The sequence below is a fragment of the Pleurodeles waltl genome, chromosome 5 (assembly GCF_031143425.1).
Source record: "Pleurodeles waltl isolate 20211129_DDA chromosome 5, aPleWal1.hap1.20221129, whole genome shotgun sequence".
In the NCBI taxonomy this organism is placed as follows: Eukaryota; Metazoa; Chordata; class Amphibia; order Caudata; family Salamandridae; genus Pleurodeles; species Pleurodeles waltl.
Genome location: NC_090444.1, coordinates 1,259,863,170 through 1,259,888,633, shown reverse-complemented (window position 1 = coordinate 1,259,888,633; position 25,464 = coordinate 1,259,863,170).

The following is a 25,464-nucleotide window of genomic DNA, read 5'->3' as shown; positions in this document are numbered from 1 at the left end:
GCATGGCTATGGTGTTGGCCATATAGGATAGTTTGTGGGTAAATGTTGTCCCTCAATATTTACAGGTGACTCTGGTTTACCAAACCTATTATGGCTGCTGACCCCTGTGAAGAATGCCAGGACAAGGGCAGAAAAGTGTTTATAATGAAGCACATGGGTGAACCAGATTGATAATTGAGAGAACCTTTGGCCTTCTGAAGGCCAGTTTCCGGTGCCTCCATCTAACAGGTACTACTCACCCAAGAAGGTCTGCCAGATAGTAGTGGCATGTTGCATGTTGCACAACCTGGCCCTCAGACACTATGATGAGGAGGCAGAGGATGAGTATGAGGACAACAGAACATCTGTAATCCGTCAGTATTTCCAATGACACACAGATGAGACAGTGCAACTTTATATTTCAATGACTTTGGTTGTGTTCTGTGTGGCATTGGCATGCTAGTATTTCCCAATTCTATGCCCACTTGCTGTTCCCTCTGGCTATTCATTTTGATTTGACAAATACTCCTGGTGTGATCACAACAGTCAGCTATAGGTCAATAATTCTATTCTCATTCTATGTACAGTTAATTTGCAACGTTTGTACCTGTTTCAATCAATACATATTCGAAATACATGACATACTGCAAATCGATTTTTAGCAAAGGGTATTCATTGACGTGCTAATATATAGAAGGGAAAGTGCAATGGGATGTGGTGATGATGGAGGAAAGTCCAGGGTATTGTCCCAGTCTTTTTGTATCACAGGTGCATTGTCCAAGGAGACATATGAAGGGGAGCAATCGCAGTTCAAAGTGGACAGGGTGACAGAGTGGGACACAAGGGGGACAATCAGGAGAGTTTTATTTCCTGGCGGGGGTCATGGCAAGTGTCTCTGGCTTCTGCCGGGATCAAAGGGAACATTTGCAGGGTGGTTCACCTTCTGCAGGGGAGGGGTGCTGGTGGCCTGTGAGTCCTGTGGTGGGTCTCCTGGCCACTAGCGGCAGCAGAAGTGGAATGCTGTTCAGATGACTGGCTAGTGGCAGGGGCCCGCTGGTGTGCGATTGCCTCCCTCATAATGTTGACCATGTCTGCCAGCACCCCTGCTATGGAAAGCAGGGTGTTGCTGATAGCCTGCAAGTCCTCCCTGATCTCCTGGTCCTGTCCCTCCTGCAGCCACCTGTTCTCCTGCACATTGTCTAGGATCTGTCCCATCGTGTCCAGGGAATGTTGATAGGCTCCCAGGATCTCGGATAGTGCCTCCTGGAGAGTCGGTTCCCTGGGCCTGTCCTCCCCCTAGTGCACAGCAGTCCTCTCAGTATCCCTGTTGGCCTGTGCCTCTGTCCCCTGAACCGTGTGCCCACTGCCACTGACCCCAGGTCTTTGATTGTCTTGGGTGCGGGGTGTAGTCTGGGGTCCCTGTACAGGTGGGCACACTGCTGATTGACGTGTCCTGGGGACAGAGGTTTGGGGATGCTGGGTGGGTGCTGTGGTGTTGTTTCCTGATGGGGAGGCTCTGTGGTGGTCTGTGACTGGGCTTGGGTAACCGGCTGTCCTGTGGTCCCTGATGTGACAGGTAGATCGTCCAGATCCTGAAGTCCATAGTTACTGTAATCACTGTGGGCCTCTTCTGTTGGGGGACTGGATAGTGCTGGCACCTCCTCTCTGCTGACATTGGCTGGGGTACCTGTGGGGATGTAAATGATGTTTTATGGTTAATGTGTATGTCATATTGGACATCCCTGGCTTGCCCTCTATTGTTGGTGTTGCCCTGCCAGCTTTTACTTGTGTATGTTGGTATATGGTGGGATTGTTAGTTCCCTATGCTGTGCATGCTTTAGTGATGAATGTCCATGCAGAGCTGTGAGGGGTTTCCATGCATTGGTACAGCATGCAGGGCTTGGCATTGGGATTAGTGAGATGTGATGGTGGGGTGTGTGGGATGTAGTGGAGTGATGGGAGTGAGGGTGAGGGTATGTGATGTCATGCAGCTATGGGGGTGATAATTGTTGAAAGTTGACTTACCAGAGTCCAGTCCTCCGACTCTTGCCAGGCCCTCAGGATGTAGTATTGCCAAGACTTCCTCCTCCCATGCTGTGAGTTGTGGGGGAGAAGGTGGGGCTCCACCTCCAGTCCTCTGTATAGCGAGCTGGTGTCTTGCCGCTATGGAACGTACCTTCCCCAGTAGGTAATTCCACCTCTTCCTGATGTCGTCCCTTGTTCTGGGGTGCTGTCCCATGGCGTTGACCCTGTGGCGATTCTCCGCCGTAGCTCCATCTTCCAGGCTATTGATATTTGCTGCACCTGTGCTCCAAACAGCTGTGGCTCTATCCTGATGATTTCCTCAACCATGACCCTTAGCTCCTCCTCGGTGAAACGGGGCTGCCTTTGTGAGGCCATAGGTGTTATGTGATGTGTGTTGGTGAGGGTGTGTTGGGTAATGTGTTGGGGTGTGTGAAGTGGGGTGCATGAGGGATGAATGGGTGTATGTGGTGTGTGTAAGTAGTTTTGTCAGTGGTCTTGGTGTCAGTCTCGTGCCAATGAATTTTATTCATAAAGGGTTGTGGGTAATGTGGGTGGGTGTTTTACAGTGGTGTGGGTGTGTGGGTGTGGTGTGTGTATGGGTGTCAGGTGTGTGTTGTTTGAATTGACCAATATAGCATTGTTTTGTGTGTAGGTGTCCATTGTGAGCGGGCGATTTGTACCGCCAATGGTTTACCTCTGTTAAATGTCCACCATGGTGATTTGTGGTTCATAATGTGATGGGTGTTCTGTTGGTGTAACTGTGTTGGTTTTGATACTGCCAGTTTATCACAGACCTTTGGTCTGGCAGATTTGTGTCTGTGGCTGAATTCTGTCGGATTGGTGTGTGTGTGTCATAGTATGGTGAACGGATATCCGCCGCCGCCGCCGTAAGTTGGCGGCCGTCAGCATGGCGGCAAGCAGGATTTACCCTCAGGGTCATAATGAGGGTCATTGTTTGTGTGTGAGTCTCCCTGTATTCCTTCTTTCATGAGGAAATCTTTGGAGCAAATTTGCAAGTAGTCTATTTTTAAACTGTTTACATCTAATATTTTTACTGCACTCCCTTGTTATAAGACTGTACACAGGTATTATATTCCCCTTTTGCTGTTTGATCGTGTCTTTTGCACATATCGTAGCTGTGTTACAGACCTTCTTTGGATGGACAAGCTTATTATGAGCATATAATTGTTCATCACCATGCAAATGTTTAGTACTAATCTTACCAGTAGTTGTTTTCTTATGTTCACTTTCTCCTTTTGTAGCTATAGGTAGGCTTTCTCTCATCGGTTTGGAGTATATTTTCATTTTTTTAGCTAATATATTGAGGACATTAATGTAGGTAAACCTGTATGTAGACATATAAAAAAGGAAACAATAGTAATAGTGATTTTTATAGTAAAGTATAAATCACAGAATATTTGTACAACAAAAATATTGATAGGATTTAATAACAGCATTATTTACTTGTATTTACCTTCCGATGTATTAAATGTTATGATTTTGAACTAAACATAATAGTAGATTTTGCAATACGTAGCTCTATGTGCCAACTTCTGTAGTAGTTACCCGAGTATCAGTGCTCTGTGCATACATCTACTAGCATTAGGCCAGCTTTGTAACCTACTGAAAAATGTAATCCAATAAAATGTTTGTTACCAATCCATTATATTTGTTAGGTAGCATCCTATATGTCTTTGATATCATGTGATTGAAGGTAGCCTGACTTTGAGGAGTGTTTCTACCAAATGACCAATTCCATTACATGTGACTGCTGGCTTTCCGTTCTTTCCTAAGTTTAATCAGTTTTATTAACATAAACAGTCATAAAAGTAGATTATAATAACAAAATATGTATATATTAATGAGATTATTATACTATGTCACATAGAAACAAAAAAGTTTAGGTTGTGGAATTTGTATGGAAAAATTAAGGGAGGAACGGGGTGAGTGGGAAAAAACTCAATAATGAAGACCAAGTAATAGCAATGCTCATGTAATAGAAAGTTCATACATTTGAGAAGGATGGTTGATAAAGTAAAATAGAACTAAAATATAGAACTAAGAGTATGCAGAGATTACAACATTTTGTGGTGGTTTTAAATTTTCTTAATATCTATAGTTAGTTTATTTCTGAACAATATTAAGAAATTCATTGGTGGCAACCAATACAAATCTGTATTAACATGTGGTAGACATACATTGGCAACAACTACATCTAATCTATGATGATGACAAACATAATACCCCCAGGCTTTCCATGAAATATTAGAGGAACATTTCCAATTAATTGTAACTTGATAAAAAGCTAAGGCCACCATGAGATCTAACAATTTATTATGAATACCTTAGTTGGTAACATCAGAAAGACTTTTTAGAAAGAGTATTAAAGGGGATATGGAGCATTGTACATTAAATGATTTTTGGAGTTTAGAACAGACTCTAGAATTTAGACAGTAGATGGACATTGAAAAAAAAGGTGGATCAGATCCCGTTGGGATGACCCTATGACTAGCAGGTGTTATCATTAATCTTGAAGAATTTGGCAATAGATATAGGAGTGTGGTAAAATCTGTGATATAAGAAGAATATAGATTGAGTAGAGGTGGCCGTCTCAGGAAACCTTGTGAAGTCTAAACCATATTTTGGGCCCGATTATAACTTCAGCGGTCCTTTAACAGGACCGCCAAAGCCGCTGCAGGCAAAAGACTGCCAGTTGTGGAGGCCTTTTGCCCACCATCTTAGGAGGGTTCTGCTGTGTTTTCGCCCGATGGCCCAGTGGAACACTCTCCACAACATTGACGCTGGCTCATAATTGAGCCAGCGACAATGTTATGGTGCGTCGGGTGCGACAGCACCCCTCGTGCATTTCACTGCACATAATGCAGGCAGTGAAATGTGTGATGGGGCTGTGCACAGAGTCGCGTAGACCCCCAAGTACAGTACCTTTGGTGAAGAGTGAAAAGAAGTCGATGCGCGAAGACGGGGATCGCGGCGTCTGTGCGAAACGTTGAATCCACGCACTTCGAGCAGCATAGGTCACGATGTGGTGCGGAGACTTCCATGGAGTCACAGACTTCAGCGGGGCCTGCGAAGGTCGTCGCGTTCCAGCGAAGATCACGGAGTCGGGTGCAGGCGGCGTCACCGGATTCAGCAGCGGTGTCGGTCCGAAGTCGTCCAAAGTCGATTTCCTTGGATTTCCACCAACTTTCCTTTCAAGGACTCAGGGACTGGATAGGGCACCACTTATCAGAGCAGGAGTCTCTCCAGAGACTCCAGGTGCTGGCAGAAAGAAGTCTTTGCAGTCCCTGAGGCTTCAAACAACAGGAGGCAAGCTCTAAGTCAAGCCCTTGGAGATTTCTTCACAAGATGGAAGTCACACAAAGTCCAGTCTTTGCCCTCTTACTCTGGCAGAAACAGCAACTGCAGGATAGCTCCACAAAGCACAGTCACAGGCAGGACAGCACTTCCCCTCATCTCTTCAGCTCTTCTCCAGGCAGAGGTTCCTCTTGATGTCCAGAAGAGGTCTAAAGTCTGTGGTTTTTGGCTCTTATACCCATTTTGGCCTTTAAAAGTAGGCTTACTTCAAAGGAAAGTCTCACTTGTTTGTGAAATTGTGCCTTGCCCAGGCAAGGCCACAGACACACACCAGGGGGTTGGAGACTTTATTGTGTGAGGGCAGACACTGCCCTTTCAGGTGTGAGTGACCACTCCTCCACTCCCTCCTAGAACAGATGGCTCATCAGGCTATGCAGGCTACACCCCAGCCCCTTCTGTGTCACTGTCTGGTGAGAAGTGCAACCAGCCCAACTGTCAAACTGATCCAGACAGGGAATCCACAAACAGGCAGAGTCACAGAAATGGGTTAAGCAAGACAATACTCACTTTCTAAAAGTGGAATTTTCAAACCCACAATCTTAAAATCAACTTTACAAAAGATGTATTTTTAGATTGTGAGTTCAGACATCCCAAACTCCACATGTCTATCTGCTCCCAAAGGGAATTTATGCTTTATTCATGTTTAAAGGCATCCCCCAGGTTAACCTATGAGAGAGATAGGCCTTGCAACAGTGAAAAACGAATTTGGCAGTATTTCACTGTCAGGACATATAAAACACATTAGTATATGTCCTACCTTAACCATACACTGCACCCTGCCCATGGGGCTACCTAGGGCCTACCTTAGAGGTGTCTCACATGTAGGAAAAAGGAACGGTTAGGCCTGGCAAGTGGGTACACTTGCCTAGTCGAATTTACAGTTTAAATCTGCACACAAAGACACTGCATTGGCAGGTCTGAGACATGATTACAGGGCTACTTATGTGGGTGGTACAACCAGTGCTGCATGCCCACGAGTAGCATTTGATTTGCAGGCCTGGGCACCTCTAGTGCACTTTACTAGGGACCTACTACTAAATCAAATATGCCAATCATCGATAAACCAATCAACAGTACAATCTACACAGAAAGCATATGCACTTTAGCATTGGTTAGCAGTGGTAAAGTGCCCAGAGTCCTAAAGCCAACAAAAACAGGTCAGGAAAAATAAGAGGAAGGTGGCAAAAAGTTTGGGGATGACCCTGCAAAAAGGGCCAGGTCCAACAACTGGGATCACAGACAAGATATAATTCAGATAGGTGTAATCTTCATTTTGATTGAATCAAGACAACCCCACCAAGATAATAACAATGGATTCCAAGAAGATAGGATTTTGTCGTTTCTATTAACTCATTCTTTCAGGTTTATTGCAATCAACGCTTTAATAGAGTTAGCGAATTAAATAACCAACTATCTAATTTTAGAGTTTTTTCCATGAAAACCAGTAGGATCTAAAGAAAACTTAAGACACAATTTGGTAAGAGGCATTATTTTTTATTTTTTTCAAAATTAATCTTATATTCTGACAAAAAAGAGAATTCAGAAATATTGTGAAGCAAAATTTGAATGGTATTGTGAGGGTTAGAAAAGAAAAATAAGAATATCATCCCCATAAGCAGAGAGTGTCAAGTATTTATCTCCATATTTGAAAAGAGTTATGAGAGTGTTGTTGCATAACCAAGAAAGGAAATGTTCAAGAGCTAAAACAAATAAAAGGGAAGATAAAGGTCATACTTGTTGAACTCCTCACTTTAATTGAAAATATTGGGATATACTTCCATTTACCTAGACAGAAGCTGTTGGAGATGTATAAAGAAGAGAAATAAGTGAAATAATATTTGGCCCAAATACATGCCAAGAAAAGGATTTCAGCAAAAGACCTAATCAATCCTATCAAGTGCCTTTTGTGGCTCTATTGTAACAGCTTTCAAAGAATACAATAAAGAAGAAGCTTTGTTAAAACGTTGAAAATAATCTAGAGTTATCAGATGCAAGCATGCATTTAACAAAAGCAGATTGTTCCTTACCTATCAATTTGGGTAAAAAAAGGTTAAAATCACATAGCCAATAGTTTGATGAAGATTTTCTCATCTACATTTAGAGTATTTGCACTGCATGGGATCACAACTTTCTTTATGAATAAGACGTATGGTTGCTTCCTGAAAAGTACCCCCAGCTGTACCAGTGTATTTATCTTTTGTATTTGTATTTGAGATTTGTAAAGGGCATTAATCCAATAAGGTATCAAAGCTCTAGAAGGAAGCTTCTTTGGATCAGTGTTATAGAGGAATTTAAATAGATGTAAAAGTTTAGAAAGCAATATGGTACAAAACATAAATAAAACTCCACTGTAAATCCATCAGGTCTGTCTTTTTTAAGAGATTGAAGTGCTGCAAAAATTTCTGAGACAGATATGCCTGGCTCAAGAGGGGTGAATCCAAGATTTGCATGACTAAGAAGAGTGGTGTCTTTCAAATAAGCAACAATGAGAGAGGGACTTGCAGGAGATTCCAGAGTGTATAGAGTTTGATAGAACTTTATACATTTCTCCAGAATATCATGGTTTTTAAATGTCCATTTTCTTCATGGAGGAGTCAGTAGATTTTATATTAGTACATTATTTCTGGACCTTCACATAACTAGCAAGCTTAGAAGCTTTCCTACTTTATTACATCCACCATAGTAACAAGCACTGCTATGAAGTAAGACGGATGAGCATTATCTGTAGTTATTTTATTTAAATTATTTTTAGCTTTGATAAGTGCTATAAATCAGTTCTAGTGACCGAGGAATACAATTGATGTTCTATGCATTTTATAGTAGAGAGCAATGATTTGTAATAGTTGGCAAAGTGTCTCTTCTTTTCTTAAACTAAGTCAATGATGTGACATTGAGCTTCAGCTTTGAAAGTGTCCCATAATAACTGGGGAGATGTATCAAAGTCTACATGGATTGCAAAAACTCCTTAGCGAAAGACGTAAAGGAGGAGGAGAAAGCTGTATTTCCTAGAGACTTTGGGCCAAAGAATAGTCCAATTGTGTAGGACATAACAACATTAAAGATAGCCAAAAGAATGTCATTAATAAGTAATCTAACTATAAGCCATCTACCTTCCATATCTGTTTCTTGGGTAACAGTTGTACATTTTAATTCCTTGTGACACAAGATAATTATGCAATTTTTCTTATTAGATGTAGGTGATACAAAAACTGAACTCACCCAACTACGTTTAAGCTTTAAGACCTCTAATTCTGTGAGGTGAGATTCTTGAAAGAGGGGTAAGGGCCTGATTTAGAGTTTGGTGGGAGGGACTACTCCGTCACAAATGTGACAGATAGCCCGTCTGCCGTATTACAAGACCCATCAGATATAACGGGATCATAATATGGTGGACGACATACCCGTCAAGTTTGGGATGGAGTAACTCCAGCTATCAAACTCTAAATTAGGTCCTTAGTCTGGATCATAGTTAGCCAAATGAGATAAAATTCTCTGCTTTTTTATAGGGTTAATTAAACCTTTTATATTCCAAGAAATAACTGAATATTAAAAGGGACAAAAATACATATATTTATATGGTCTAAAGTAATGACAAAATGCAAATTACAAAATATAGAAAACAAGAGAGTAAGAAGCAACCATGCTGATAGAGGAGCTTAGACCATCCATTAACCCCTTCTGTGCCCAGGACGTAATGGTTACGTCCTGAGGCACAGTGCTCATGTGCCCAGGACGTAACCATTACGTCCTGGGCACAGAGACCAGAGGAAGTGCTAGCGCTCCCTCTGTGGTGTTCCCCCCCACCCCCCAAGGCAGGGATGGAAGGGGAAGCCCTTCCCCTTCCACCCCTGAAACCCCCCACACCCCCCCCTGTGACGTCAGTGCACGATCGCACGCTGATTGTCACAAGGCCTCCTCCCATCTCCAGCGCGATCAGAAGAGAAATGCTTCCGATCACGTGGAGGAGTCCCTCAGAGGCTTCAAAGGGAAGGAAATGTATTTCCTTCCCTTTGAAGTCTCTCTCAGCGTTTTAGCAGCCGGATTGCAAGCAATCCGGCTGCTAAAACGGCCACTAGACAACAGGGATTTTTTTGTTGTTGATGAAATTGGCATAAGGAAGCGACTCCTTGGGCAAGGGTCGCTCCCAGGGGGTGCATTTTTTTAAAGTTCTTTTCTGCCCCCCGGGGGCAGATCGGCCTATAATTAGGGGGGGCAGAAACCTCTAGGCACCAGGGAGCATTTTTTTTTTTTTTTTTTTTGTGTATTTTTGAGGTGGGATGCGACCCCTTAGGCAAGGGTCGCTCCCCTAGGGGGCAAATTATATTTAGGCCATTTCTGCCCCCTTGGGGGCAGATTGGCCTATTTTTATGAGGCCAATCTGCCCCCAGGGGGAACAGAAACCACTAGACACAAGGGATCTTTTTTTTTTGTTTGTTTTTGTTTTGTTTTGTATTTTTGAGGTGGGGAGCGACCCCTTAGGCAAGGGTCGCTCCCCTAGGGGGCAAATTATATTTAGGTCATTTCTGCCCCCCTTGGGGGCAGATTGGCCTATTTTTATGAGGCCAATCTGCCCCAAAGGGGGACAGAAACCAAAAGACACCAGGGAGTTTTTTTTTTTTCTGCAAATTTCACCCAAGGGGAGCAACCCCTTAGGCAAGGGTCGTTCCCCTGGGGGGGCAAATTTATTTTAGGCCATTTCTGCCCCCCTGGGGGGCAGATCGGCCTATTTTGATTAGGCCAATCTGCCCCCAAGGGGGGCAGAAACCACTAGGCACCGGGGATTTCTTTTTTGCGCCAGTGTTACGCAAGGGGAGCTACCCATAGGCAAGGGTCGCGCCCCGGGGGGGAAGCGGGGGGCAAATTCATTTTAGGCCATTTCTGCCCCCATGGGGGCAGATCGGCCTATTGTTATTGGGGGGGGGGGCAGAAACCTCAAGGCACAAGGGCTATTTTTTTTGTTTATTTTATTAGAGATGGGAGCGACCCATTAGGCAAGGGTCGCTCCCCTGGGGGGCAAATTGTATTTAGACCATTTTTGCCCCCCTTGGGGGCAGATCTGCGGGTTTTAGGTCAATCTGCCCCCGGGGGGGGCAGAAACAACTAGGCAGCGGGGATTTTTTTTTGCACCAATGTCACGCAAGGGGAGCGACCCCGTAGGCAAGGGTCGCTCTCCGGGGGGGGTTGGGGGGTGGGGGCACATTTATTTTAGGCCATTTCTGCCTCCCCTGGGGGCAGATCAGCCTCTTGTTATTAGGAGGGGGGGCAGAAACCTCAAGTCACCAGGGCTATTTTTTTTTTTAGAGATGGGAGCGACCCTTTAGGCAAGGGTCGCTCCCCTGGGGGGCAAATTGTATTTAGACCATTTTTGCCCCCCTTGGGGGCAGATCAGCAGGTTTTAGGTCAAAAACAACTAGGCAGCGGGGATTTTTTTTTGCGCCAATGTCACGCAAGGGGTGCGACCCCATAGGCAAGGGTCGCTCCCCGGGGGGGTTGGGGGGTGGGGGCACATTTATTTTAGGCCATTTCTGCCCCCCTGGGGCTGGCTGAGCTAGAGGCCAAAATCCACAGATAGGCACTTTGCAAAAAACACCTCTGTTTTCTGTGAACAAATGTGATGTGTCCACATTGTGTTTTGGGCCATTTCCTTTCGTGGGCGCTAGGCCTACCCACACAAGTGAGGTACCATTTTTATTGGGAGACTTGGGGGAACGCTGGGTGGAAGGAAATTTGTGGCTCCTCTCAGATTCCAGAACTTTTTGTCACCGAAATGTGAGGAAAATGTGTTTTTTAAGCCAAATTTTTAGGTTTGCAAAGGATTCTGGGTAACAGAACCTGGGCAGAGCCCCACAAGTCACCCCATTTTGGATTCCCCTAGGTCTCTAGTTTTTAAAAATAAACAGGTTTGGTAGGTTTCCCTAGGTGCCGGCTGAGCTAGAGGCCAAAATCTACAGGTAGGCACTTTGCAAAAAACGCCTCTGTTTTCTGTCAAAAAATGGGATGTGTCCACGTTGGTTTATGGGGCATTTCCTGTTGCGGGCACTAAGCCTACCCACACAAGTGAGATATCATTTTTATCGGGAGACTTGGGGGCACGCTGGGTGGAAGGAGATTTGTGGCTCCTCTCAGATTCCAGAACTTTCTGTCAGCGAAATGTGAGGAAAATGAGTTTTTTTTGCCAAATTTTGAGGTTTACAAAGGATTCTGCGTAACAGAACCTGGTCAGAGCCCCACAAGTCACCCCATCTTGGATTCCCCTAGGTGTCTAGTTTTAAAAAATGCACTGGTTTGCTAGGTTTCCCCAGGTGCCGGCTGAGCTAGAGGCCAAAATCCACAGGTAGGCACTTTGCAAAAAACACCTCTGTTTTCTGTGAAAAAAATGTGATGTGTCCATGTTGTGTTTTGGCCCATTTCCTTTCGTGGGTGCTAGGCCTACCCATACAAGTGAGGTACCATTTTTATCGGGAGACTTGGGGGAACGCTTGGTGGAAGGAAATTTGTGGCTCCTCTCAGATTCCAGAACTTTCTGTCACCGAAATGAGAGGAAAAAGTGTTTTTTTGGTCAAATTTTGAGGTTTGCAAAGGATTCTGGGTAACAGAACATGGTCAGAGCCCCACAAGTCACCCCATCTTGGATTCCCCTAGGTGTCTAGTTTTCAAAAATGCGCTAGTTTGCTAGGTTTCCCCAGGTGAGCTAGAGGCCAAAATCCACAGGTAGGCACTTTGCAAAAAACACCTCTGTTTTCTTTGAAAAAATGTGATGTGTCCATGTTGTGTTTTGAGCCATTTCCTTTCGTGGGCGCTAGGCCTACCCACACAAGTGAGGTACCATTTTTATTGGGAGACTTGGGGGAACACAGAATAGCAAAACAAGTGTTATTGCCCCTTGTTTTTCTCTACATTTTTGCCTTCCAAATGTAAGGCAGTGTGTAAAAAAGACATCTTTTTGAGAAATGCCCTGTAATTCACATGCTAGTAGGGGCACCCCGGAATTCAGAGATGTGCCAATAACCACTGCTTCTCAACACCTTATCTTGTGGCCATTTTGGAAATACAAAGGTTTTCTTGATACCTGTTTTTCACTTTTTAAGTTTCAGCAAATGAATTGCTGTACACCTGGTATAGAATAAAAACCCATTGCAAGGTGCAGCTCATTTATTGGCTCTGAGTACCTAGAGTTCTTGATGAACCTACAAGCCTTATATATCCCTGCAACCAGAAGAGTCCAGCTGCCGTAACAGTATATTGCTTTCAAAAATCTGACATCGCAGGAAAAAGTAACAGAGTAAAACGTGGAGAAAAATGGCTGTTTTTTCACCTCAATTTCATTTTTTGTTTTTATTTCAGCTGTTATTTTCTGTAGGAAACACTTGTAGGATGTACACAAATGACCAGTTGCTGAATTCAGAATTATGTCTACTTTTACGAAATGTTTGGGATACAGCATTGGTTTCTCACCCATTTTGGTCACTAACTGGAAGGAGGCTGAAAGCACAAAAAATAGTAAAAATGGTGTATGTCCCAGTAAAATGTCAAAATTGTATTGAAAAATTGGGTTTTCCAATTCAAGTCTTCCTGTTCCTGAAAGCTGGGAAGATGGTGATCTTGCCACCGCAAACCCTTTGTTGATGCCATTTTAAGGGAAAAAACCACGAGCTGCCTTCTGCAGCCCTTTGTTCCCATTTTTTTGAAAAAAAACAAAATTTTCACTGTATTTTGGCAAATTTCTTGGTCTTCTTCAAGGGAACCCACAAAGTCTGGGTACCTCTAGAATTCATAGGATGTTGGAAAAAAAGGACGCAAATTTGGCATGGGTAGCTTATGTGAACAAAAAGCTATAAGGGCCTAATCGCGAACTGCCCCAAATAGCCAAAAAAAGGCACAGCACAGGAGGGGGAAAAGGCCTGGCAGCGAAGGGGTTAAAGGTTCTCCAGAGGACAGGCCTGAGTCTGGTATTGTGATAGGCTGCACCTTTCTGGTACAGTGGCTTCTTTTTCTGCCCAAATATGATTTGAAAACAATACCTCTGCAGAGTAAATAATAGCAGCTATTAAGGATATGAGTAAAAAGCTGAGTAAAATTAATAGTCTTGATAACTTCAACAGTTATGTACAAATGACCCCACTGTGCTTTTCAATGAGCCATTAACCTCTAACTGGATGCCACTGCGAGAAGCATTTAAATACCCTTTTGTGAGCAAAACTGAGTGCAGTTTTGTCTGTGAAATTTAAAATAATGAGAACCAATGAAAATACCGGCTATGAAGGATACCATTTGAAGAGAGAGGGCATGAATGACAGGACTGGCATAAATGAATAGTACTGAATTCTGCCAACATGGTAAATACCTAACATGGCAGCTGTGATATTCCAAGTGGTGCCATCGTCATTGCTGAAGAAATGCTTTGAACATAGGTGTCAGGCAAAGCTCACACTGCTGTTTTGAGTATCCTTAGAAGGCAGGAGTTTCCCAATGTAAATTTTATGAGAACACCTATTTAATGCCAACAGTTCCAGTGAGGTATGGAGCACCTCAACTAATTGGCCATCTTGAGTTGTGTCCTAGCCGTGCCCCCGCTGGCTTTCCCTCCTAATATCATAGTGTATTGGTTTGGATGGTCATGTGACCTCAAATGTGTCTGAGATAGCTGGAGTTATAGTGTTATGGTATGACGTTATTCAGCCTAGTTTATTGAATGCGCTTCTTTAGTACTGTTGGGGCTGTGGCAGTAGCCAAATATAACACAATATAACACATAACCAATCATATTGTCTGTCTGAATACTATTAGCTGTTATTTTATGATGCAATTGGAGAATCTTATACCTCACTAGACAGCTACTTTCATTCAGTGAGCGAGTGTTTGAGCAAACTCGTTGGTAGTGTGTAAACAACATGGTTCATGTGTGGCTAGTTGGACACAGTTATATATTTTGGGCTGGGGGGTCTGCAAAAAAGAGTAGTATTGACAGTAATTTAGGACTGAAAAACAATGACATGTCATAGGTGGCTAAAAGTGGTTAAAGATGGAATAACATTTTCCTTCAGTTTTCATCTCTTAAGTGGTCATTACAACCCTGGCGGACGGTGTTAAAGCGGCGGTAAGACCACCAACAGGCCGTCGGTAAAAAAATTGGAATTACGACCGTGGCGGAAACCGCCAACAAAGACAGCCACTTTAACACTCCGACCGCCACGGCAAACAGCTTGCCGATCACCACCAACAGACAGGCGGAAGACAAAGTACAGCCCACAGTATCACAACCTACCAATCCGCCACCTTTTCCGGGGCGGATTCACCGTGGACAAAAACACGGCGGAAACAGGACTTCGAAGGGAAAACGCTCACCTCTACACACCCCATGAGGAATCCGGACGCCATGGAACCCGAGCTGCACATCCTGCCAGCCCTCATCTTCTTGCTCCTCTACCAGGAGCACGAACGCCGGTGGCGAAGACAATGGTAAGCACTGCACTTAAGACACAGGGGAGGGGGGAGGGAAAAAACAGGGACACACACATGCAACATGCAACACCCCCACCCTCACCCACGACAACACACACACAAATACAGCATGATACATTACCGTTACACCCCCCAATCCCCCCAGAAGAATGCAAAGACAAAAGGAAATGAGTGTAACCATTGTAATTTATTAAAATCAAGTACGCAAAAAAAAAAAATATATATATATATATATATATATACATAAACAAAATACACACCAAGCTTAGTAGTCCAGGTAGTGCTCCAATGAAGTCTTTGGAACACTGGGCCCACACGGTATGGGCGAGGCCCACACAAGATTCCTGACCATGACGGAGAGAACACTGCAGGGGCATCAGAGAGCAAGAAAACAGGCACCTCAGGGGGAGGGAAAGGGGGGCACGTCAGCCGGATGAGTGCACGACGCCAAATCCACGAGGGGGCCACATGCCCACTGTTCAATCCTAGGGAGTGCAAAGCCACAGTCTCTCAAGTCTCTACAGTGGGTGGGTTGCCCACTGTTCCATCCTGGGGAGTGCAAAGCCGCAGTCTCTCAAGTCTATACAGTGGGTGGGTTGCCCACTGTTCAATCCTGGGGAGTTCAAAACCACAGTCTCTCAAGTCTATACAGTGGGTGGGTTGCCCACTGTTCCATCCAGGGGAGTGCAAAGCCACAATTTCTCAAGTGGATGACAGTCTCCACTGGTTCTGGAGGGGGCATGGTGCCCAGAGTGCTTCATTCTGCTAAGGACAGAGGTAGTGGATGACAGTCTCCACTGGTTCTAGAGGGGGCATGGTGCCCAGAGTGCTTCATCCTGCTAAGGACAGAGGTAGTGGATTACAGTCTCCACTGGTTCTGGAGGGGGCATGGTGTCCAGAGTGCTTCATCCTGCCAAGGACAGAGGTAGTGGATGACAGCCTTCACTGGTTCTGGAGGGGGCATGGTGCCCAGAGTGCTTCATCCTGCTAAGGACAGAGGTAGTGGATGACAGTCTCCATTGGTTCTGGAGGGGGCATGGTGCCCAGAGTGCTTCATCCTGCTAATGACAGAGATAGTGGATGACAGTCTCCACTGGTTCTGGAGGGTGCATTGTGCCCAGAGTGCTTCATCCTGCTAAGGACAGAGGCAGTGGATGACAGTCTCCATGACAGTCTCCACTGGTTCTGGAGGGGGCATGGTGCCTAGAGGGCTTCATCCTGCTAAGGACAGAGGTAGTGGATGTATCTCTCCACTGGTTCTGGAGGGGGCTCTGTGCCCAGAGTGCTTCATCCTGCTCGTGACGGACTCAGTAGCGTCAGTGCCCTTGGTGCTCATGGGCCAGCAGTGCTTGTGGTGGCGGTGCCCTGTTCAGCGGTGCTTGTAGCGGCGGTGCCCTGTTCAGCAGTGCTTGAGGCGGCAGTGCCCTGTTCAGCGGTGCTTGTAGCGGCGGTGCCCTGTTCAGCGGTGCTCGAGGCGGCGGCTCCTTTGCAGTGACTCAGCTGCTGGTGGTCCTCTCTGTTCCAGCGGGGCTTGTGCTGGCGGTCCTCTCTGTCCCAGTGGGGCTTGTGCTGGCAGTCCTCTCTAGCCCAGCGGGGCTTGTGCTGGTGGTCCTCTCTGTTCCAGCGGGGCTTGTGCTGGCGGTCCTCTCTGTCCCAGCAGGGCTTGTGCTGGCGGTCCTCTCTAGCCCAGCGGGGCTTGTGCTGGCGGTCCTCTCTGTCCCAGCGGGGCTTGTGCTGGTGGTCCTCTCTAGCCCAGCGGGGCATGTGCTGGCGGTCCTCTCTGTCCCAGCGGGACTTATGCTGGCAGTCCTGTCTAGCCCAGCGGGGCTTGTGCTGGCAGTCCTCTCTAGCCCAGCGGGGCTTGTGCTGGCGTTCCTCTCTGTCCCAGTGGGGCTTGTGCTGGCGGTCCTCTCTAGCCCAGCGGGGCTTGTGCTGGCGTTCCTCTCTGTCCCAGCGGGGCTTGTGCTGGCGGTCCTCTCTAGCCCAGCGGGCTTGTGCTGGTGGTGGCCTCCTGGGCAGCAGGGCAGGTGCTGGCGGTGGCCTCCTGGGCAGCAGGGCAGGTGCTGGAGGTGGCCTCCTGGGCAGCGGGGATGATGGCGGTGGCCTCCTGGGCAGCGGGGATGATGGCAGTATCCTTCGCCGTGCTGCTCTTCCCAGACTTGCTGGGTTTCTTGTGGCCCTTCACCACCTTGGAAGGTGTCGCAGCTGACTCCACACTCCCACCGGGACCCCTGGGAGCGGCTTTGGTGGCTGGAGTCTTCCCCCTCTCCCGCCGGGCACTGGCCAACTTCTGATGCTTGACAGGTGGGGTAATGTCCGTGCTGTGGCTCCATGCCACACTGGCTGCCCTGGTGGCCGGTGCACTCCAGATTCTGGTGACTACAGTCACCACTGGTCCCGGAGATGTTGTGGTTGGGGTGCTAGGTTGGGACTTGGAGAGTTAGGCCCTAGGAGACGGACGGGGTGGGGGAGGTGTGGGAAAGAGGTCAACGTTGGACAGGAAAAGTTTTTTGGAGACACTGGGACGGGTAGCTGGAGGGAGTTTGGGAGTGGAGGAAGAGGTTGTGGTTGTAGGAGGTGTTCGTTTGGTGACTTTGGGTGAAGGTGCGTGCGCTGGAGGCTGTCGTGAGGTGGATGGCTGTTGGGTGGGTGTGTGCCTGCGTTTGTGTATGTTGGGAGGTGGCATCACAGACACACTGGGAGAGGACACAGGGGATGTGTGAATGGTAGTGGGGGTGGTGACTGCACGTGAGCGGGGTGTGGTGGTGGGTGTGCTGGTGATGGCAGTAGTGGCTGTAGATGTAGTGCATGCAGGTGTGACTGTAGACAAGACTGGGAGGGAGGAGGGAGACGAGGAGGAGGGGGACACAGTAGAGGCAGTGGATGTTGGTGTGTCTGCATGTGTGTGATGTTTGCGTGAGTGCCTGTGGGATGTGTGGTGCTTCTGTTTGCCTGAGTTTCCCTTGTGTGTTGACGTGTGTGCATGTTGGTCTGAAGGTGTGCTTGGGATAGGCTGGGGTACAGGGGATTGGGTCTGGGTGGAGGAAGTTGGAGGCGGGAGGCTAGAGACAGGGACAATGGCTGCCATCAGTGCTGAGGCCAGAGTCTGAAAAGCTCGCTGAAGGGCCGCCTGACCAGAATGAATGCCCTCCAGGAATACATTTGTTTGTTGCAACTGCCTTTCGACACCCTGGATGGCATTCAAAATGGTAGACTGCCCAACAGTGAGGGACCTGAGGAGGTCAATGGCCTCCTCACTGAGGGCAGCAGGGGTGACTGGGGCAGGACCTGAGTTGCCTGGGGCGAAGGTGATGCCCACCCTCCTGGGTGAGCGGGCCCGGGGCAAAGGCTGAGGGGCTGCTGGGAGGGCGGTTCTGGTAGGGAGGGTGGCGGCTGTACCTGTAGATTCGGCGGGCACAGATGTTGCCGCCACCACAAGGGATCTCCCATCAGAGGACGAGTCTGTGTCGCTGGTGTCAGCTTCTGTCCCCGCCGTGGAGCTCCCCTCGCCCTCCGTCCCACTGGTGAACTCCGAGTCCGTTGTCTCGCCCTCCAGGGCCATGTGGGATGCAGCTCCCTCCTGCTCCAGTGCCACTGCTCCTCCGCCTGATGATGTTAATGCACACAAGAATAGGGAGACCACAAAAAGGGGGGGAAGACAGAAGAAAGACATGTTCAGTGCATGCATTACCGCTATCGTTGGCGGACACGATAGACAGAGAAGCCCCCTGCACTACTCCGCACTTTTGGGCTCCACTGTCCAATCCCTGGGAAATGGCCAACAAGGCTATGGACGACATCTGTACACATGGATGACACAGGGGCATGACTAGGTGTACTTGGCACTCTACAGAGGTGGGGTGGGGTGCCACAAGGCCTGCCTTATGGAGGGACCTTGTCTACTAAACTCGCCCTGGCCTAGGGAAACCCACAGCACACCTCCCCCACCCAGACACCTCCACTGCATGCAAAATCAGCAGGATGAGAGTATACTCACCCCCTTGTGGCTGCTGTGATGCCCTCAAGCGCCCATCCAACTCCGGGTACGCCACCCCCAGGATCCTGAACATCAGAGGGGTCATGATGCGACGGGCACCCCTCCCACGTTGGGAGGCCATCCCCAGCTGAACCTCCGCTGTCTTCTTGCTCCAGTGGCGAATGTCCTCCCATCTTTTCCGGCAGTGGGTGCTCCGTCTGTGGTAGACCCGCAGGGTCCGGACGTCCTTGGCGATGGCACGCCAAATATCTTTTCTGGTGGGCGCTGACCTACATGAATTGTACAGGGGGAAGAGAAACTTATTACCAACTGCACCGTCACAGTCATTGGCCCCCATTCCTACCCTTGCCATGTGGCACATGCACTCACCGTTGTTTCATGCACGCCGTAATCCCCCTCATTTTACATCCACCCCACTCCACACAGGCATAGCCCATACAGCATGCTCCCAGTGTACTTACCTGTTTGTCTGGAGGACCGTAGAGTAGCGTGTACTGGGGGAGGACCCCGTCCACGAGTTTCTCCAACTCCTCCGATGTGAAGGCAGGGGCCCTTTCCCCAGACACTCGAGCCATTGTCTCTTCCAGACCGAGGTCACAGCAGCACTTGCAGTGTAGGTCCTCTCCTGTCGAAGATCAGGTATCGAGTGATTGAACAGATAGAAAATGGCGGTCACGTCTGCGGCGGTGTGTACCGTCACCGCCGGCGTACATCGTCATTGGCTCCTGGGACCCATAGGGTCCAATGTTAACCAATGCAGCATTGCGCCGCGGTCTTCCTTCAGATGTCAGGCAGCCGCCATTTCAGGGGCCCACAAGGCTTAATTTTGAACTGCGTGACACATACCTAGGCCTAGACTCAACACACATACAGGCCACTTTTCGGATTAGGATTCGTGTTCTGTGTAAGCTGTGGGTACGTACCTATGAGCCACTTTTCGGATTAGGATTCGTGTTCTGTGTAAGCTGTGGGTACGTACCTATGAGTTGGTTGACTCTGTGCTTGCTTTTGTCCTTCATAGGCACCGTCCGCTGGGACATGTGAGGAGATGCCGTCATCCTCCGGTGTACAGACCGCTGGTGGACCTGTCGACAATGGAGGAAAGACATGTGATCATCACATACAGGCTTGACCGTGCCACAATCCAGGAACTGTGTACCTAGCTGGAGCCAGACCTGATGTCAGCTATCCGCCATCCCACAGGAATCCCCCTCAAATGCAGGTGCTGTCAGTGCTCCATTTCCTTGCAAGTGGGTCATTTCAAACAACAGTGGCCATAGCATCAGGGATGTCCCAGCCTATGTTTTCAAACGTGTTGTCCAGAGTGTTGTCTGCCCTGCTGAAACACATGCGGAGCTACATCGTTTTCCCTCAGGTGGAGGAATTGCCTACGGTGAAAGGTGATTTCTATGCCCTGGGACATATCCCCAACATCATAGGTGCCATTGATGGGACCCATGTGGCTTTGGTACCCCCCCACAGGAGTGAACAGGTGTACAGAAACCAGAAGAGTTATCATTCCATGAATGTGCAGATGGTGTGTTTGGAAGACCAGTACATCTCCCATGTGAATGGCAAGTTCCCTGGCTCAGTGCATGACGCCTACATCCTGCGGAATAGCAGCATCCCTTATGTGACGGGTCAACTCCAGGGGCACAGTGTGTGGCTATTAGGTGAGCACCTGGAAGTAAGAAAGTGGGAATGGTTGTCTGGGTCTGGGGTTATCCCTTCAGGTTAGTATGTGTCTAACAGTTGTCCCTCGCCATTTGCAGGTGACTCTGGTTACCCCAACCTGTCATGGCTACTGACCCCAGTGAGGAACCCCAGGACAAGGGCAGAGGAACGCTACAATGAGGCCCATGGGTGAACAAGGCGGATAATAGAGCGGACCTTCGGCCTCCTGAAGGCCAGGTTTAGGTGCCTCCATATGACAGGTGGTTCCCTATTCTACTCACCAAAGAAGGTGTGCCAGATCATCGTGGCCTGCTGTATGCTTCACAACTTAGCTTTGCGACAACAGGTGCCTTTTCTGCAGGAGGATGGTCCTGCTGGCGGTGTTGTTGCAGCTGTGGAGCCTGTGGACAGTGAAGACGAGGAAGCAGAAGAAGAGGACATGGACAACAGGGACTCGGTGATCCTGCAATATTTCCAGTGAGACACAGGTAAGAATACAAACCTGTCTACTACATGTACATTAACACTACTACCTCTCTACTGTCTGTCGTTTTCACCCAGTTTATGGTCACTGAGTTATCACTTTCCCTTACGATTTCACAGATGTGGGTCCCACTGTGTGACATCTGCTTTGATTCCTCATGGACTAGAGCTGTGTGACATAGGTATGTTGACATTACAACTGAAAGAGCTTTTTCCCACAGTAATTGCTAATACACTATTACGAAATCACAGACTGACTCCAGATTGTTTTGTGCTTCAAGGGTGTTTATTTAAGTGCCAAATATTGGAGGGGGTTGCAAATTGGTGAGGGTGGAGGAATGTCCATGGCAGAGTCTAGTCTATTAGTCTCACAGGTGCATTGCCCAAATGGGCATAGGAAGTGGAGCTGGGGCAGTTTAATGATGGACAGGGTGACAAAGTGGGACAGAAGGATGACATTCAGGGTGGTCTAATTTCTTGGCGGGGGTCTTGGAATTGTTCTCTGTCTTTGTCCTGGATCCCAGGGACCGTTTGCAGGGTGGTTCTCCCTCTGCAGGGGGTGGGGTGCTGGTGTGGTGGCTCTGTGGCGGTGCCTCCTGTCCACTAGCGCCGGCGGAGGTGGTGGGCAGTTCATCGTCCATGCTAGTGTCAGGGGCCCCTTGCTGTGCCACAGTGTCCCTCCTGGTGTTGAGTACTTCCTTCAGCATCCCTACGATGGTGCACAGAGAGGAATTGATGGTTCTGAGTTCCTCCCTGAAGCCCAAATACTGTTCCTCCTGCATGCGTTGGGTCTCCTGAAACTTGGCCAGTACTGTTGCCATCGTCTGCTGGGAGTGGTGGTAGGCTCCCATGATGGAGGAGAGGGCCTCGTGGAGAGTGGGTTCCCTGGGCCTGTCCTCCCCCTGTTGCACAGCAGCCCTCCCAGTTCCCCTGTGTTCCTGGGCCTCCGTCCCCTGGACCGTGTGCCCACTGCCACTGCCCCCAGGTCCCTGTTGTTCTTGGAGTGGTGGTTTAGCCTGGGTTCCCTGTAGTGGTGGACACACTGCTGATTGACGTGTCCTGGGGACAGAGGTATGGGCCCGCTGGGTGGGTGCTGTGCTGGTGTTTCCAGAGGGGGGAAGCTCTGTAGTGGCCTGTGACTGTGTGATGGGAACCGACTGTCCCGATGGGCAGGGCTGGTCATCTAGATCCTGTTGGACAGAGCTGCTGTCATCACTGTGGGCCTCTTCTGTTGGTGGAGGGGACATGTGTGGACCCTCTTGTCCGGTGACATTGGGTAGGGGTCCTGCAGGGGTATAAAAGGATGTTTATTACATCTGTGTGTGCCATGGTGTGCAATGGGTGGGTGACCGTGTACCCAAGTGCTTGCATTCCTGTGTGGGACCTTGTGTGATGATGGTTTAGGGGGGTGTATGGGTATGTGCAGTGGGCATGCTTTGGTGATGGGTGTCCATGCTTTGTTGTTGCATGCAGGGCTGGCGTTGAGATGTGTGGTTTGTGATGTTGGGACATTTGTGAGGAGTTGGTGTGATGGGGGTTAGGGTGAGGGTGGGGGTATGTGATGGCATGCAGCTAGGGTGGGGGATGTAATAGTTAAGATTTGACTTACCAGAATCCATTCCGCCATCTACTCCTGCGAGGCCCTCAGGGTGCAGAATCGCCAAGACCTGCTCCTCCCAGGTTGTTAGTTGTGGGGGTCCGCCGCCAATCTGCTGAACCGCAAGGTGGTGTCTTGAGACCACGGAACGCACCTTCCCCCGTATGCCGTTCCACCTCTTCCTGATGTCATCCCGATTTCTTGGGTGCTGTCCCACTGCGTTGAACCTGTCCACTATTCTTCGCCATAGCTCCATCTTCCTTGCAATGGAGGTGTGCTGCACCTGTGCTCCGAATAGCTGTGACTCTACCCGGACGATTTCCTCCACCATGACCCTGAGCTCCTCCTCCGAGAACCTGGGGTGTCTTTGCCGTGCCATGGGGTGGTGTGGGTGATGTGTGGGGTGGTGTGTGTGTGGTGATAAGTGTGCTGATATGTAGTGGTGTGTTGTGTGAAGTGCGTGGAAGTTATGTGGGTGATGGTCTGGTGTGCCTGTGGATGCTTGGTAGTAGTTTGTAGTGTCTCTCTCTGGCCTTCTTTTGGTGTTTTTGTTGTAGGGGTTTGTGGGTGATGTGGGTGTGTGTTTTATATTGTATTGGGTGTTTGGGAGTGGTGTGTGTATGTGTATCAGGTGTGTGTATTTTGAATTGTCCAATGTGGCTGTGTTTTGTAAAAGTGTGTGTATTTTGAGCGCAGTGGTGTGTACCGCCAATGGAATACTGCGGTTGAAAGACCGCCGCGTGGATTCGTGTGTCGTGATAGCGTGGGCGTATTTCTGTTGGCGTGACGGTGGAGGTTTTGTTTTCGCCAGTTTATCACTGACCTTTGGTGTGGCGGACTTCTGTGGGTGTCCGAATTTTGGCGGATTCCGTGCTGTGGGTCATAATAGCTGTGGCGGATTTCCGCTGCGGTGTGTTGGCGGTCTTCTGCACGGCGGTAAACAGCTTTTACCGCCAATGTTGTAATGAGGGCTTTAGTGTTTCTGAATATCCACAGTTTATAATCATTCATTGTGGAGGGCGTGATGTTGGTCGTCTCATTGGTATTAGAAGACAGAAAGAGTTTAAAGCTACTTTTCAGTTTTTAATGAGTGTATTTCCTCATACTCATTTTGTGTTTTCAAATATTTATCAAAGGATAACAAGGAAGTACCCGTGTAAATTCTGGGAAGTTCAAGAAAAGCCACAGACATAATAAAAAAACTGTGCCTGCATTCCTAAGAGATCGGAGGATTAAATCATGTCTTCCAGTCACAATGAAGGCCAAAGAGTAAACCATACTGCATTTGTAAAGTTTCAGATTTACTTCATGGAAAACTGAAAGGCTCATTTATGGGCACATGCTAATGGAAACCTATAAAAACATGCATAACAATAAGAATACACCTTAAATCTACATACATTTTTTTGCGTGCTCTCTGGCTCACAAAATAAAACTGTGCCAAACAAGCCAAACAAACGCCATCTTTCTTATGTACTCCTGTGCAATAAAATGACAAAGTGACCTAGCAGTGAATTACACAGACCACTATATGCAAGACATGATAATTGACCATAATGAAAAAATAATAGGCTTATTTATAGCAACAATGATTGGCTTTCAGAATTACTACATGAACAACTAAAAGACACATTTATGTTCACATGGTTATGTAAACCAATAAACAAATACATGACACATGCAATCGATAAAAAGTAACAAATCACATTAAATTTGATTGCCACTCTGTAGTTATAGTTAATATTCCCAAAGATAGGATTTCCTTGAATATTACCTCCTTAATAATTTTCTAGTTCTTTGACAAATCACCTCAAATCTATCCAGACCTATAGCATTTTCTACATTTTGAGATGATGAACATTTTCGTGGTGAATTGTTAAGAGGGTGCAAAGATAAAAGAGGGTCCAAAAATGTGTTTTTCTTCCTATGTATTTTCCATAGTCTATTGTATTTGACAAAGCGTGAAAACGGCTGAATGGATTTACATGCAGTTTGGCAAGATTGTACATTATGGTGCAAAGATGATGCTGTTTGGGTACTGCAGTTAAGTAGGGTAAGTATTTTTGAAGGTATATGGTGTTTAAACTTTGTGACATCTGTCAGCACGTCTCATTCGTGAAATTTAAAAAAATGCTGTGAAACTACCCTGATACATGGCTGTAAACCTATTTACAAATATATTTAAAATATAAATACGTTTCCCTACCTATTACCATGTTAATAAGTTGTAATAGGTAGGGACCTACTACTTATTTCTATCCAAGGCCTTAACACTGAATACAGCCCAATGGTAATAAATGCAATATGGCTGTCTTTTCATTCTCCAAAAACAGCCATTGCCAAATTATATACTGGCTTGTCATCACCATGTGCCATGGTATACTCCAAAATTATCAAGGTATACCATAGTCCAAAATAAAACTAAGGTTTAGCTGTTTTATTGGATTGTGTTACCCTTGCATCACTCATAGTGTTGCATGGGCAGTTCAATACTTCAGTCAGATTTACTAAGGCAAACAAGGCCACCATACATGGCCCTCCATCAATTGGTAAATATGGAAAAATGCAAGGCAGCACAATTTGCCATTTTGCATTGCTCTACACCATATTCTACATTGATACAAATTTCACATACATCAGTATTCTATGCCACTGTAGCCACTCTGCAGGTATGCTAATCCACTCTATGCCACTCCACTCTAGGTCTCTCCACTGTATGAGACTCGAATCTATGCCACTCCAGTCTACACTATTACACTGTATGCAATACTACTGTACATCACTCCAGTGTATGCCACTCCATTGTATGCCACTCCACTGTAATCCACTCCACTAGACACTACTTGATAATACGTTATTCCACTCAACGCCA